Below are 12,477 nucleotides of genomic sequence, written 5' to 3'. Positions count from 1 at the left end.
AAAAAGTCAAATTCGAAACAAAAGCACATTTTCTTTGTTTGGTATTACAGAACTATAACATGATTTTATTTCAATTTTTTGAAAGAAAAATACTAATACAGTAGATTTTTTCAAATACTATATGTGAAGTTAAAATCCCAATGCTGCAAGAGAGACTTAAGCTGTGAGAGTGGACTGTCTATAATTATTTCCACTATTTAGCTCTCTGAGGCTTGTCTTCCTTGAATCACACCTAAGGGGATAAGGATTTAACTCAGTATTTGCAGCATCAAGGGAAAGTCTATTTCCCAAACATAAAGTTGGAAAGCAAGGAAGTGAAAACTTTCATATCAATCTAATATGACTGTACTTGTGGAAAATGAGGTCCAAGAACAGGTCAATGTCAGTATTATCTTGTTCATTTTTTTTAAAGGAGATTCATATGATTTCTTTTGTGATGTGGTAAAACTTGTCGAAGGTTTTGAAATTGTACATGGCTTTCCAATAGCCTAAACTACCTTTTCCTAGGATAAATAATCTTGTTTTCAATACCCCTACTAAATATTTTAGATGCAGTCAAAAAGCAGGATATAAAATAAGCATAACATATGCTACTTTATCTGACAATTATAAAGAAATTTCAGAGTGATCATAAATTCAAATTAAAAAGTTAATGTATCAAGGAGAAGTACTTGCCAATGTGAGTGACAAAAATCTTGATGAATAGTAGTTTAACTAAGTTCAAAGTTAGACAACTGGGGCATTGGATGAGTTGCTCACAATACACATATTCATCTTTCCACTTCACTGTATCAAGAGTATAGGGTGCGTCCTCATACTTATGTTTTCATGGTTGAAAGATTCAGTTCCAACCATCCAAAGCTTCGGTTCCAATCATCTCATCCCAAATTGAGGCTAACGGAAAGGGGAAGGGGAGAGAGAACATGCTTCTTTGTTTTGTCTCTTTTTATCAAAACAGGAAACACTTTCTTCTAAACTACTCCTTTCCAGTAAATAAATATTTATAGGTTATTGGTAAAGACACTGTCAAATGCTTGAAAAAGAGGCTGGGGACCTGAGTAGTGAGGTTTGTGATAATATGTGTTAGGGACAGGAAAAAAGAGAGAGAGAGAGATAAGGGATTTGGGCCCTTGAACATTCAGTGTGAGTTACAGTTAATTTTGAGAATTTGAGTACCTCTCAAATGCATCCAGAAAAGAAAAAAACAACCACTCAGTAACCTTGCTCTTACAAGTTTTTGAGTGTGCCATCCCTCTGTGCTAAATGATCTTGAGTTTGTCCTATTTCAATGGATAGGTGTTTTCACATAGATTATTTTATTTGGTCCAGTAATTTTGAATTGAATGATATAATAATATACTGAAGTTCTCATTTATTCAAGTTTTTTTAAATCAAGTACTACATGCCCAATTATGTGACAAATTCCATAGTTTATTTGAAGAACCATTGACTTTCAACCTTTCAACCTGTCAGGGAGATTTTTACACAAATGAGAAATAAAACTCATGTTATTGAAGTTAGCATAAGATGGAGAAATGAGAAAATACAATATAACCAATAAATGCTATGGAATTCTAAGATGATAGAGGCAAATATGTATGAATATGATTGTGCTGAGCTATAAAGAAGAGGAAATATTTGTGGAGATAGTGGGAATGAAGGAAGGGTATTCTGTGATTTTACAGTTAATTTTGTGGTATAAGGTTCACACTACCTTAGCAAAAGGTTTAAATTTGGCAACGGGGAGGAGGATACTTGTCTGAATCATTTGTAGGGATTTTCAAAGTGATTTATCCTCTCTCTCTCTTTTTTTTTTTTTTTTTTTTGAGTTGAGAATCGCTGTTTAAATAAGATATTATTTAATGTGTAAGTCTGACTACCTTTCAAGTCTGTCTAAGAACAAAGCAATAATCATTTTTCCAGGTCATGGGAAATATTGAAGTTTTGAAATAAGAATCTTTTAAAACATTAGAATAGAAAGTGAAGTGTACTCTGACAGATAGATACATACAGAGGCATGGTGAACATTTAGGAAGTAATGAAAATAATTCCAGATTAAATGAATATCTGGTAAAGTTTTTGATAATTGGAAAGGAAAGGTGAAACATGAGAAATCTTTTCATAAGACTGCATTTTATGATTTTATAACATATAATGGTGTTTGGCCTTTACTATTAGGTATTCTGTTGTAGAAGCTTTAAAAAGATTTAAAATTGTTTAAAATGACAAACCTATTTCTTAGGCTGGTTCAACTACTGTTCTGTAAAAGTTGGGGTGCAATTACGAATACGTATACTTATTTTCTTCATGAGTCAGATGTCTCTTTCAAACCACAATCATCTCCAGAATCCAAACAGCACACCAACTTTTAGAATATAATAGTTCTTATTTTTAAAAACCAGTAGGTGACAGTCAGAATATATCAATAGAAATAATAAAATCAATAATGGCTTTTAGTTCTATATCAAAATTTAGATACTTTCTACCACACATTGCAAATTTTATGAATAATTATAATATTATAAAATGAATAATAGATTACTGTGTAACAATATTAAAAATTTTCCCTGACTGCAGCAGCTAGGGATATGTGATTGTGTAAGAAATGTATATCCTTTCCTTATGTAGTCCATATTATTTCCTAACTTCTGGTTCCCAGACATCTGTGGTAGAGGTGCAGAGATTTTACACTGGAACACATTTATTCACTTATGTATTCATTAGCTTGCTCAGACTTTCAGTAAGTATTTAGGAAGTGACCAATAGATGCCAATGAGAATTCATCAACAGGAAACCATTCTTCTGTGAGACTTAGTGCAAAATGTCGGATGCTGTTTGGAGTCAGATATAGTGGGTTCAAGCCACAGATCCACAATTTACAAGCCGGAATATATAATTTAGGGTAAATTAGCTAACATTTCTGTTTTCTCAAATCTGTTCTATGACATATTCACAAGATTATTAGAAGCCTTAAATGATAAAAGGTCTGTAGAGTATGTGACAGAACTCTCAGCATATGATAGGTTTTCAAAAACAAAAGGTTTGAAATAATCCATATTGGTAAGATATATTTACGGAGACAATTTGAAAAAGCACTAAGGAAAAATAGGATTTAATTGCAAGTCTTGCTGATTATTTGTAATGTAACTTTGGTCATATCACTTACAATTTCTAGGTCCTAATCCCTCATCTGTTAAATAGAAAGTATAACACTTATCTTGCAAACTCAAATAGCTATTGCAAGATCACTGTAGATAGGAGTGAAAATGATTTACAAAGAATAAAACATTATACAATTTCAAAAGCATTATATATTTTGTTTGCTTTCTTTCTCAATGCAGTATTTCAAAATTACATATTTCAAAGTAAAATCCATTTTGATTTCTTTCTTGATACTTTGTCTCCTTCTTAGTTTTTCTTCTTGTTAGCCTTGTCTTAATTCACTTTCTCATCCTTTAATTCTTCTATTTTTCATTGCTTTGTAATCTTTTTAATCTTTCATCTTAAAGTAGAACATACCTTCTAGGCATCTGCCCTTATTTCCTCAAGAAACAGAACACGCACATACACACATACACACAACCCCATAAATGCATGATAAGCCTACCAACGTTCTCTTTCCCTGTCCGTCACAGGAAATTTTGACGTCTCGTATAGAGACTGGCAGCTATTTATGACGTTGATAACAATAGCAAACATTTCTTGAGCTCTTATTATGTGGTAAGCAGTTTGCTAAATGCCTTTTTATGCATAAATCTAGTTTAATTCTCACAACAACCTTGTGAGGTTGAAATTTAGTCATTTAAATAACTTGCATAATAACTAGATCAAAAAGAATCTGATTCCAGAGTTGAATGCTTGAATATTACATGATACTTATTTTTTTTTTTTTAAAGAATGAGCAGCTTTTTTTTTTTTTAAACTTTGGGTTTATTTATTTATTTATTTATTTATTTATTTATTTATGGCTGTGTTGGGTCTTCGTTTCTATGCGAGGGCTTTCTCTAGTTGCGGCAAGTGGGGGCCACTCTTCATTGCAGTGCGCGGGCCTCTCATTATCGCGGCCTTTCTTGTTGCGGAGCACAGGCTCCAAACGCGCAGGCTCAGTAATTGTGGCTCACGGGCCTAGTTGCTCCGCGGCATGTGGGATCTTCCCAGACCAGGGCTCGAACCCGTGTCCCCTGCATTGGCAGGCAGATTCTCAACCACTGTGCCACCAGGGAAGCCCGATACTTATTTTTAATAGAGAAAATTTCAAAATCATAGTTGCCTTTCAGTTTGGCAAATGAAATTACAATAAAAACATTAGGAGAGTTTAATGGTATTTACTATTTTAACCTGAGTTATTTTTACAAATGCAGGACATGTATAATATGCATGTTATGTTTTACCTGTTTTTATTTCTTCTTTATATTTACTTTTCCTTTTATTCTCTTAGTCATGATGTTAGTTTTTCTAAAAATAAGTTTACTGTTGTGGATACCAGTATATAAGTGATTTCATTCACTGTGTATGAGCACACTAGGATAATTAACCCAGAAAGCATTTTTATCTGTACTTCTATAAATATAAATAAAGATGGCTTTGCATAAAATACGGATAAACATCAGATTCTATCCAGAGGACAACTGATTAGGGGCTACTATGTAAATATTTATCAAATAACAAAATTATGTAAATATTCAATAGTATCAAGCATTTTCTAAAACAGGATCAGCTACCATGTAAACCTCTTTTAATTAATAAAAATTGCAAGGCTCTCACTTGATTTTCAGTCACAGCAAACAAGATCTTTGTTTTAAAAGATTTCATTCAAAAGTTCCCTGCACAGCAAAGTGCATGGCACTCAATTTATCTACCTAGAGAAGATGAAGGGCTTAACTGGCCCTATGTGATTGGAAACTCTGGCTTAAGAAGTCTTCCAGAAATACAGCCTGGTTAGCCACCCCTCTGATTCTCACATTGTTATTGTATGAATGCTATGATTTTTTTCTAAAGAAAGACTGAAATTGGCTATTTTTACCTTGAGACAAAGCATTTTAGATGGGAACAATATTATTTTTTCTGTCAGAAAACATTTTATCTAAGCATATTGAGTACACTTCACTTAATCAGCACAAATGGCTATAAGAGCAAAGTCAAACGTCTCCAAGTCTAGATTTTATTAAAAACATGGCATGCTCCTGGAGGTGGAAATGTGATGTAGGCATATGAAGGGGGAAGAATTTTGACAAAAAATAATAAAATTACAAAATATTTATTTTTCCGATATATGAAACATGTAATTTTAAGAGATGCTCAGTAAGTACAGGTAATAGAGCACTGACTAGCGGGATTTTTGTTTGCTTCTTTTGTTTTTTACTACTATGTGTATATATACACACACAATAGGAGCACTTATATATTACAAAATAACACAAACAGGCAATTCACAGAAAAAAAAAATCACACCATCAATAAATAGGCAGAAAGGTTTAATTTTGCTTAAAATTATAGCAAAGACAATTGAAACTATAAGGCACCTTTTAGATTAGAATACCAAAAATTAAATCATTTTTATAATCATCACTATTGGTGAGAGTACGTGGGCAATGAACGTTCATGCTTTATTGGGAAGGGGTTAAAATCTATGGAATATTTTTGGAGAATGGTTTGTCACTAACTTGCAACAGTTCAAATGCAAAAACCTTTGGTTTTTATCAGTGGTAGAAATTGAAGTAAACATGTTTATTTTTACACTCTTAAAATGTTAAGATCAAAAGTGGAACAATGTAATATTTACAAATGAAGGGATGGTTAAATACATCATTTTATAATTGTAAAGTGTATTAGTAAGTGGCCATTAAAGCAATTAGATGCACAAGTTCTAGTATGGGAAGATTGCCAACATATGTGGAAAATTCAATAAAATACAGAGCACGGGGAATATTATGATCTTTTTTTATGAGAAAGAAAAAAAAAAGTTACATATGCAGATAGTCTGAATGTTTCTGGTGAGGGGTTCAGGTATCTGATAAGGAAAACTGACATTTTAATGTATATATTTGTTGTTGTTGTTTTTGTTATTGTTCTTATTTGTTTTACCATGTGTGTATATAACTACATAACACTGAGAAAAAATATTTGAAAATTAACTCATCTTTGATATGTATAACTGAAAAGTGGGGATTTCAAGGAATTTAACTTTTCATATTATAACATTTTGTATACTCTTCTGAGGATAATTTTAAAGTGAACAATTACTACATTTAAAGTAATTTAAAGAGTACCTTTAATTATTCCTAAGTCTGAAATACATCAAAGATGGTCTTAGTCAGCCAAATTGATAAATACATTTAAAAAAAATTTTATTGGAGTATAGTTGCTTTACAATATTGTATTAGTTTCTACTGTACAGCAAAGTGAATCAGCTATATGTATACATATATCCCCTATTTTTGGATTTCCTTCCCATTTAGGTCACCACAGAGAATTAAGTAGAGTTCCCTGAGCTATAGAGTAGGTTCTTATTAGTTATCTATTTTATACATAGTATCAATAGTATATATATGTCAATCCCAATCTCCCAATTTATCACACCTCCCCCCTTTCCCCCTTGGTGTCTGTACATAAAGGAAGGAAAATGAGTCATTTGTAGAGACATGGATGGACCTAGAGACTGACATACAGAGTGAAGTAAGTCAGAAAGAGGAAAACAGATATCGTATATCAACGCATATATGTGAAATCTGAAAAAATTGGTATAAATGATCTTATTTACAAAGCAGAAATAGAGACACAGACATAGAGAACAAATGTACAAATACATTTATTTTTATTTAAAATTTTGTATGTTGGAAGAAATTATCAATTTTATATGGTTCACAACATTTCTATTTAAAAAAATAATAAATATTCTTTTTTACTGAAGTATAGTTGATTTACAATGTTGTGTTAATTTCTGTTGTACAACAAAGTGATTCAGTTGTACATATATATATATATTCTTCTTTATATTCTTTTTCGTTATGATTTATCACAGGATATTGAATATATTTCCCTGTGCTATACAGTAGAATATTGCTGTTTGTCCATTCTATATGTAATAGTTTGCATCTGCTAACCCCAAACTTCCAATCCATCCCTCCCACATCCCGCCTCCCCTGTGGCAACCACAAGTCTGTTCTCTATGTCTGTGAGTCTGTTTCTGTTTTGCACATAGGTTTATTTGTGTCATATTTTAGATTCCACAAAAAAAATAAAAATAATAATTCTTAATCCTGCTTCTACAAAATAGTCACTATAGGACTTTTAAAAATATACAGCCTGCTGGTTAGACCACAGATTTGCTATATGAATCTCTGAGCATATGGCCTGTGCATCTGACTTTTTATCTAGATCCTTTCTTTAATTTTAAGAAGGAATTTAAGAAGCAGTCAGTGGACAGTCATTTACAATATTTTAGTAAGGGGTATTTCAGTTATTCTTCCAGCTCTGTGATTCTCTGACTACTTGTGATAGTTTGCTTAGTATACAGAATCAGTATCCAACCTCATACTTATTGATTTAGTTTATATGTTATGGATCATTGGAATCACTCTTTGTAATAGTTACAGAAGGTATATAAATTGATTCTTATGCAGAATATAACTTGAGGTATACCATCTAGCAGAAGGGTTTTGTTTTTTTTTTAACATCTTTGTTGGAGTATAATTGCTTTACAATGGTGTGTTAGTTTCTGCTTTATAACAAAGTGTATCGCAATACATATACATATATCCCCATATCTCTTCCCTCTTGCATCTCCCTCCCTCCCACCTTCCCTAACCGCCCCCTCTAGGTGGTCACAAAGCACCAAGCTGATCTCCGTGTGTGATGTGGCTTCTTCCCACTAGCTATTTTACGTTTGGTAGTGTATATATGCACATGCTACTCTCTCACTTTGTCCCAGCTTACCCTTCCCCCTCCCTGTTTCCTCAAGTCCATTCTCTAATAGGTCTACATCTTTATTCCCGTCCTGCCCCTAGGTTCTTCATGACTTTTTTTTTTTTTTTTTACATGCCATATATATGTGTTAGTATACAGTATTTGTTTTTCTCTTTCTGACTTACTTCACTCTGTATGACAGACTCTAGGTCCATCCACCTCGCTACAAATAACTCAATTTCATTTCTTTTTATGGCTGAGTAATATTCCATTGTATATATGTGCCACATCTTCTTTATCCATTCATCTGTAGATGGGCATGTAGGTTGCTTCCATGTCCTGGCTATTGTAAATAGAGCTGTAATGAACATTGTGGTACATGACTCTTTTTGAATTATGGTTTTCTCTAGGTATATGCCCAGTAGTGGGATTGCTGGGTTGTATGGTAGATCTATTTTTAGTTTTTTAAGGAACCTCCATACTGTTTTTCATAGTGGCTATATCAATTTACATTTGCACAAACAGTGCAAAAGGGTACCTTTTCTCCACACCCTCTCCAGCATTTATTATTTGCAGATTTTTTGATGATGGCCATTCTGACTGGTGTGAGGTGATATCTCATTGTAGTTTTGATTTGCATTTCTCTAATGATTAATGATGTTGAGCATTCTTTCATTTGTTTGTTGGCAATCTGTATATCTTCTTTGGAGAAATGTCTATTTAGGTCTTCTGCCCATTTTTAGATTGGGTTGTTTGTTTTTTTGATATTGAGCTGCATAAGCTGCTTGTAAATTTTGGAGATTAATCCTTTGTCAGTTGCTTCATTTGCAAATATTTTCTCCCATTCTGAGGGTTGCCTTTTCATCTTGTTTATGGTTTCCTTTGCTATACAAAAGCTTTTAAGTTTCATTAGGTCCCATTTGTTTATTTTTGTCTTTATTTCCATTTCTCTAGGAGGTGGGTCAAAAAGGATCTTGCTGTGATTTATGTCATAGAGTGTTCTGCCTATGTTTTCCTCTAAGAGTTTGATAGTGTCTGGCCTTACACTTAGGTCTTTAATCCATTTTGACTTTATTTTTGTGTATGGTGTTAGGGAGTGTTCTAATTTCATTCTTTTACATATAGCTGTCCAGTTTTCCCAGCACCACTTATTGAAGGGGCTGTCTTTTCTCTATTGCATATTCTTGCCTCCTTTGTCAAAAATAAGGTAACCATATGTGTGTGGGTTTATCTCTGGCCTTTCTATCCTGTTCCATTGATCTATATCCCTGTTTTTGTGCCAGTACCATACTGTCTTGATTACTGTAGCTTTGTAGTATAGTCTGAAGTCAGGGAGCCTGATTCCTCCAGCTCCATTTCTCTTTCTCAAGATTGCTTTAGCTATTCGGGGTCTTTTGTGTTTCCATACAAATTGTGAAATTTTTTGTTCTAGTTCTGTGAAAAATGCCAATGGTGGTTTGATAGGGATTGTATTCAATCTGTAGATTGCTTTGGGTAGTATAATCATTTTCACAATGTTGATTCTTCCAATCCAAGAACATGGTATATCTCTCCATCTGTTTGTATCATCTTTAATTTCTTTCATCAGTTTCTTATAGTTTTCTGCATACAGGTCTTCTGTCTCCTTAGGTAGATTTATTCCTAGGTATTTTACTCTTTTTGTTGCAGTTGTAAGTGGGATTTTTTCCTTAATTTATCTTTCAGATTTTTCATCATTAGTGTATAGGAATGCAAAAGATTTTTATGCATTAATTTTGTATCCTGCTACTTTACCAAATTCATTGATTAGCTCTGGTCAATTTCTGGTAGCATCTGTAGGATTCTCTATGTATAGTAGCATGTCATCTGCAAACAGTGACAGTTTTACTTCTTCTTTTCCGATTTGGATTCCTTTTATTTCTTTTTCTTCTCTGATGGCTGTGGCTAAAACTTCCAAAACAATGTTGAATAATAGCGGTGAGAGTGGGCAGCCTTGTCTTGCTCCTGATCTTAGAGGAAATGGTTTCAGTTTTTCACCATTGAGGACGATGTTGGCTGTGAGTTTGTCATATATCGTCTTTATTATGTTGAGGTAAGTTCCCTCTATGCCTAGTTTCTGGAGGGTTTTTATCATAAATGGGTGTTGAATTTTGTTGAGAGCTTTTTCTGCATCTATTGAGATTATCATATGTTTTTTATCCTTCAGTTTGTTAATATGGTGTATCACATTGATTGATTTGCGTATTTTGAAGAATCCTTGCATTCCTGGGATAAACCCCACTTGATCATGGTGTATGATCCTTTTAATGTGCTGTTGGATTCTGTTTGCTAGTATTTTGTTGAGGATTTTTGCATCTGTGTTCATCAACGATATTGGCCTGTAGTTTTCTTTCTTTGTGACGTCTTTGTCTGGTTTTGGTATCAGGGTGATGGTGGCCTCATAGAATGAGTTTGGGAGTGTTCCTCTCTCTGCTATATTTTGGAAGAGTTTGAGAAGGATAGGTATTAGCTCTTCCCTAAATGTTTGAAAGAATTTGCCTGTGAAGCCATCTGGTTCTGGGCTTTGTTGGAAGATTTTTAATCACAGTTTAAATTTCAGTGCTTGTGAGTGGTCTGTTTATATATTTTCTATTTCTTCCTGGTTCAATCTCGGAAGGTTGTGCTTTTCTAAGAATTTGTCCATTTCTTCCAGGTTGTCCATTTTATTGGCATAGAGTTGCTTGTAGCAGTCTCTCAGGATCTTTTTCATTTGTGCAGTGTCAGTTGTTACTTCCCCTTTTTCATTTCTATTTCTATTGATATGAGTCTTCTCCCTTTTTTCTTGATGAGTCTGGCTAATGGTTTATCAATTTTGTTTATCTTCTCAAAGAACCAGCTTTTAGTTTAATGATCTTTGCTATTGTTTCCTTCATTTCTTTTTCATTTATTTCTGATCTGCTCTTTATGATTTGTTTCCTTCTGCTAAATTTGGGGTTTTTTGGTTCTTCTTTCTCTGATTGCTTTCGGTGTAAGTTAGGTTGTTTATCTGAGATGTTGCTTGTTTCTTAAGGTAGGAATGTATTGCTATAAACTTCCCTCTTAGAACTGCTTCTGCTGCATCCCATAGGTTTTGAGTCATCGTGTTTTCCTTGTCATTTGTTTCTAGGTATTTTTTTGATTTCCTCTTTGATTTCTTCAGTGATCTCTTGGTTATTAAGTAGTGTATTGTTAACCTCCATGTGTGTGTATTTTTTACAGATTTTTTTCTGTAATTGATAGCCAGTCCCATAGCATTGTGGTTGGAAAAGATACTTGATACGATTTCAATTTTCTTAAATTTACCAAGACCTTATTGATTTGTGACCCAAGATATGATCTATCTTGGAGAATATTCCATGAGCCCTTGAGAAGAAAGTGTATTCTGTTGTTTTTGGATGGAATTAGCAGAAAGTTTAATCATCAAATTTTGGCTAAGAATATGAGTACCATATGTGAGAATAGAACAACAGATTCTCATTTTATACAACTTTCAACTTGGGTAGTCTATATTCTTTCTTCTATATGTTAAAATTTATCATAGTATAAATAAAAACATATAGAAAATTTTGATTTGTACTAAAGTTGCAGAGTAACTCATACCAGTCATGTGATAAAACAATGGTCTGTATCTTAGGATGGAGACTAAAATCATTGTATCTCCATTTCTGTAAGCCAACTGAAGTTCTTGGTAGAAGACAAAAAAATGTGAGTCCGTGCAACACGAGAAGGCACAAGATAGTCTGCCACAACATGTAATATATATAATTTGATTAATGTCCTACCACCTAAATTCCTTGAAACTGACCAAATTACATTGGCATTTTATCTTCCTTATTATTTGAGTCAAATGTATATGGCAGAGAGGAACTGAGAGATTTCCCTGTTACCAGAGATACTTAGGTTTTTATATATTTTAAGTTTTAATATGTTTCCTACCAGTTCTTCTTTATCTATTCATATATAGATTATAATATCCATATTTGAATATATTATTAAATATTAACTATTATATATCATTACATGCATAATTCTGGTTAATTTTTTTAAACAGTCAATATGAACATCTCACCTGTTTACAAGATGCTTGTGGATGTCTGAGAATCAACCACTGGCTATCTATTTAAACACAGAAAGTAGAGGGAAACAGCTTTTTGACATTAAAGTTGGCAATGAATGTTTGGATTTAACACCAAAAGCAAAGGCAACGAACACAAAAATTATCATGTGGGGGCTTCCCTGGTGGCACAGTGGTTAAGAATCCACCTGCCAATGCAGGGAACACAGGTTTGATCCCTGGTCTGGGAAGATCCCACATGCCACATAGCAACTAAGCCCTTGAGCCACAACTACGGAGCCTGTGTGCCACGACTACTGAAGCCTGACACCTAGAGCCCATGCTCTGCAACAAGAGAAGCCACCACAATGAGAAGCCCCTGCACTGCAACAAAGAGTATCCCCTGCTCACCGCAACTAGAGAAAGCCTGCAAACAGCAAAAAAGACCCAGTACAGCCACAAATAAATAAATAAGTGTATTTAAAAAAAAAATAATCATGTGGGATGACATCAAACTAAAA

Source organism: Balaenoptera borealis (genome assembly GCF_965194805.1).
Source record: "Balaenoptera borealis genome assembly, chromosome: 5".
Lineage (NCBI taxonomy): Eukaryota > Metazoa > Chordata > Mammalia > Artiodactyla > Balaenopteridae > Balaenoptera > Balaenoptera borealis.
This window is presented reverse-complemented; position numbering follows the sequence as displayed.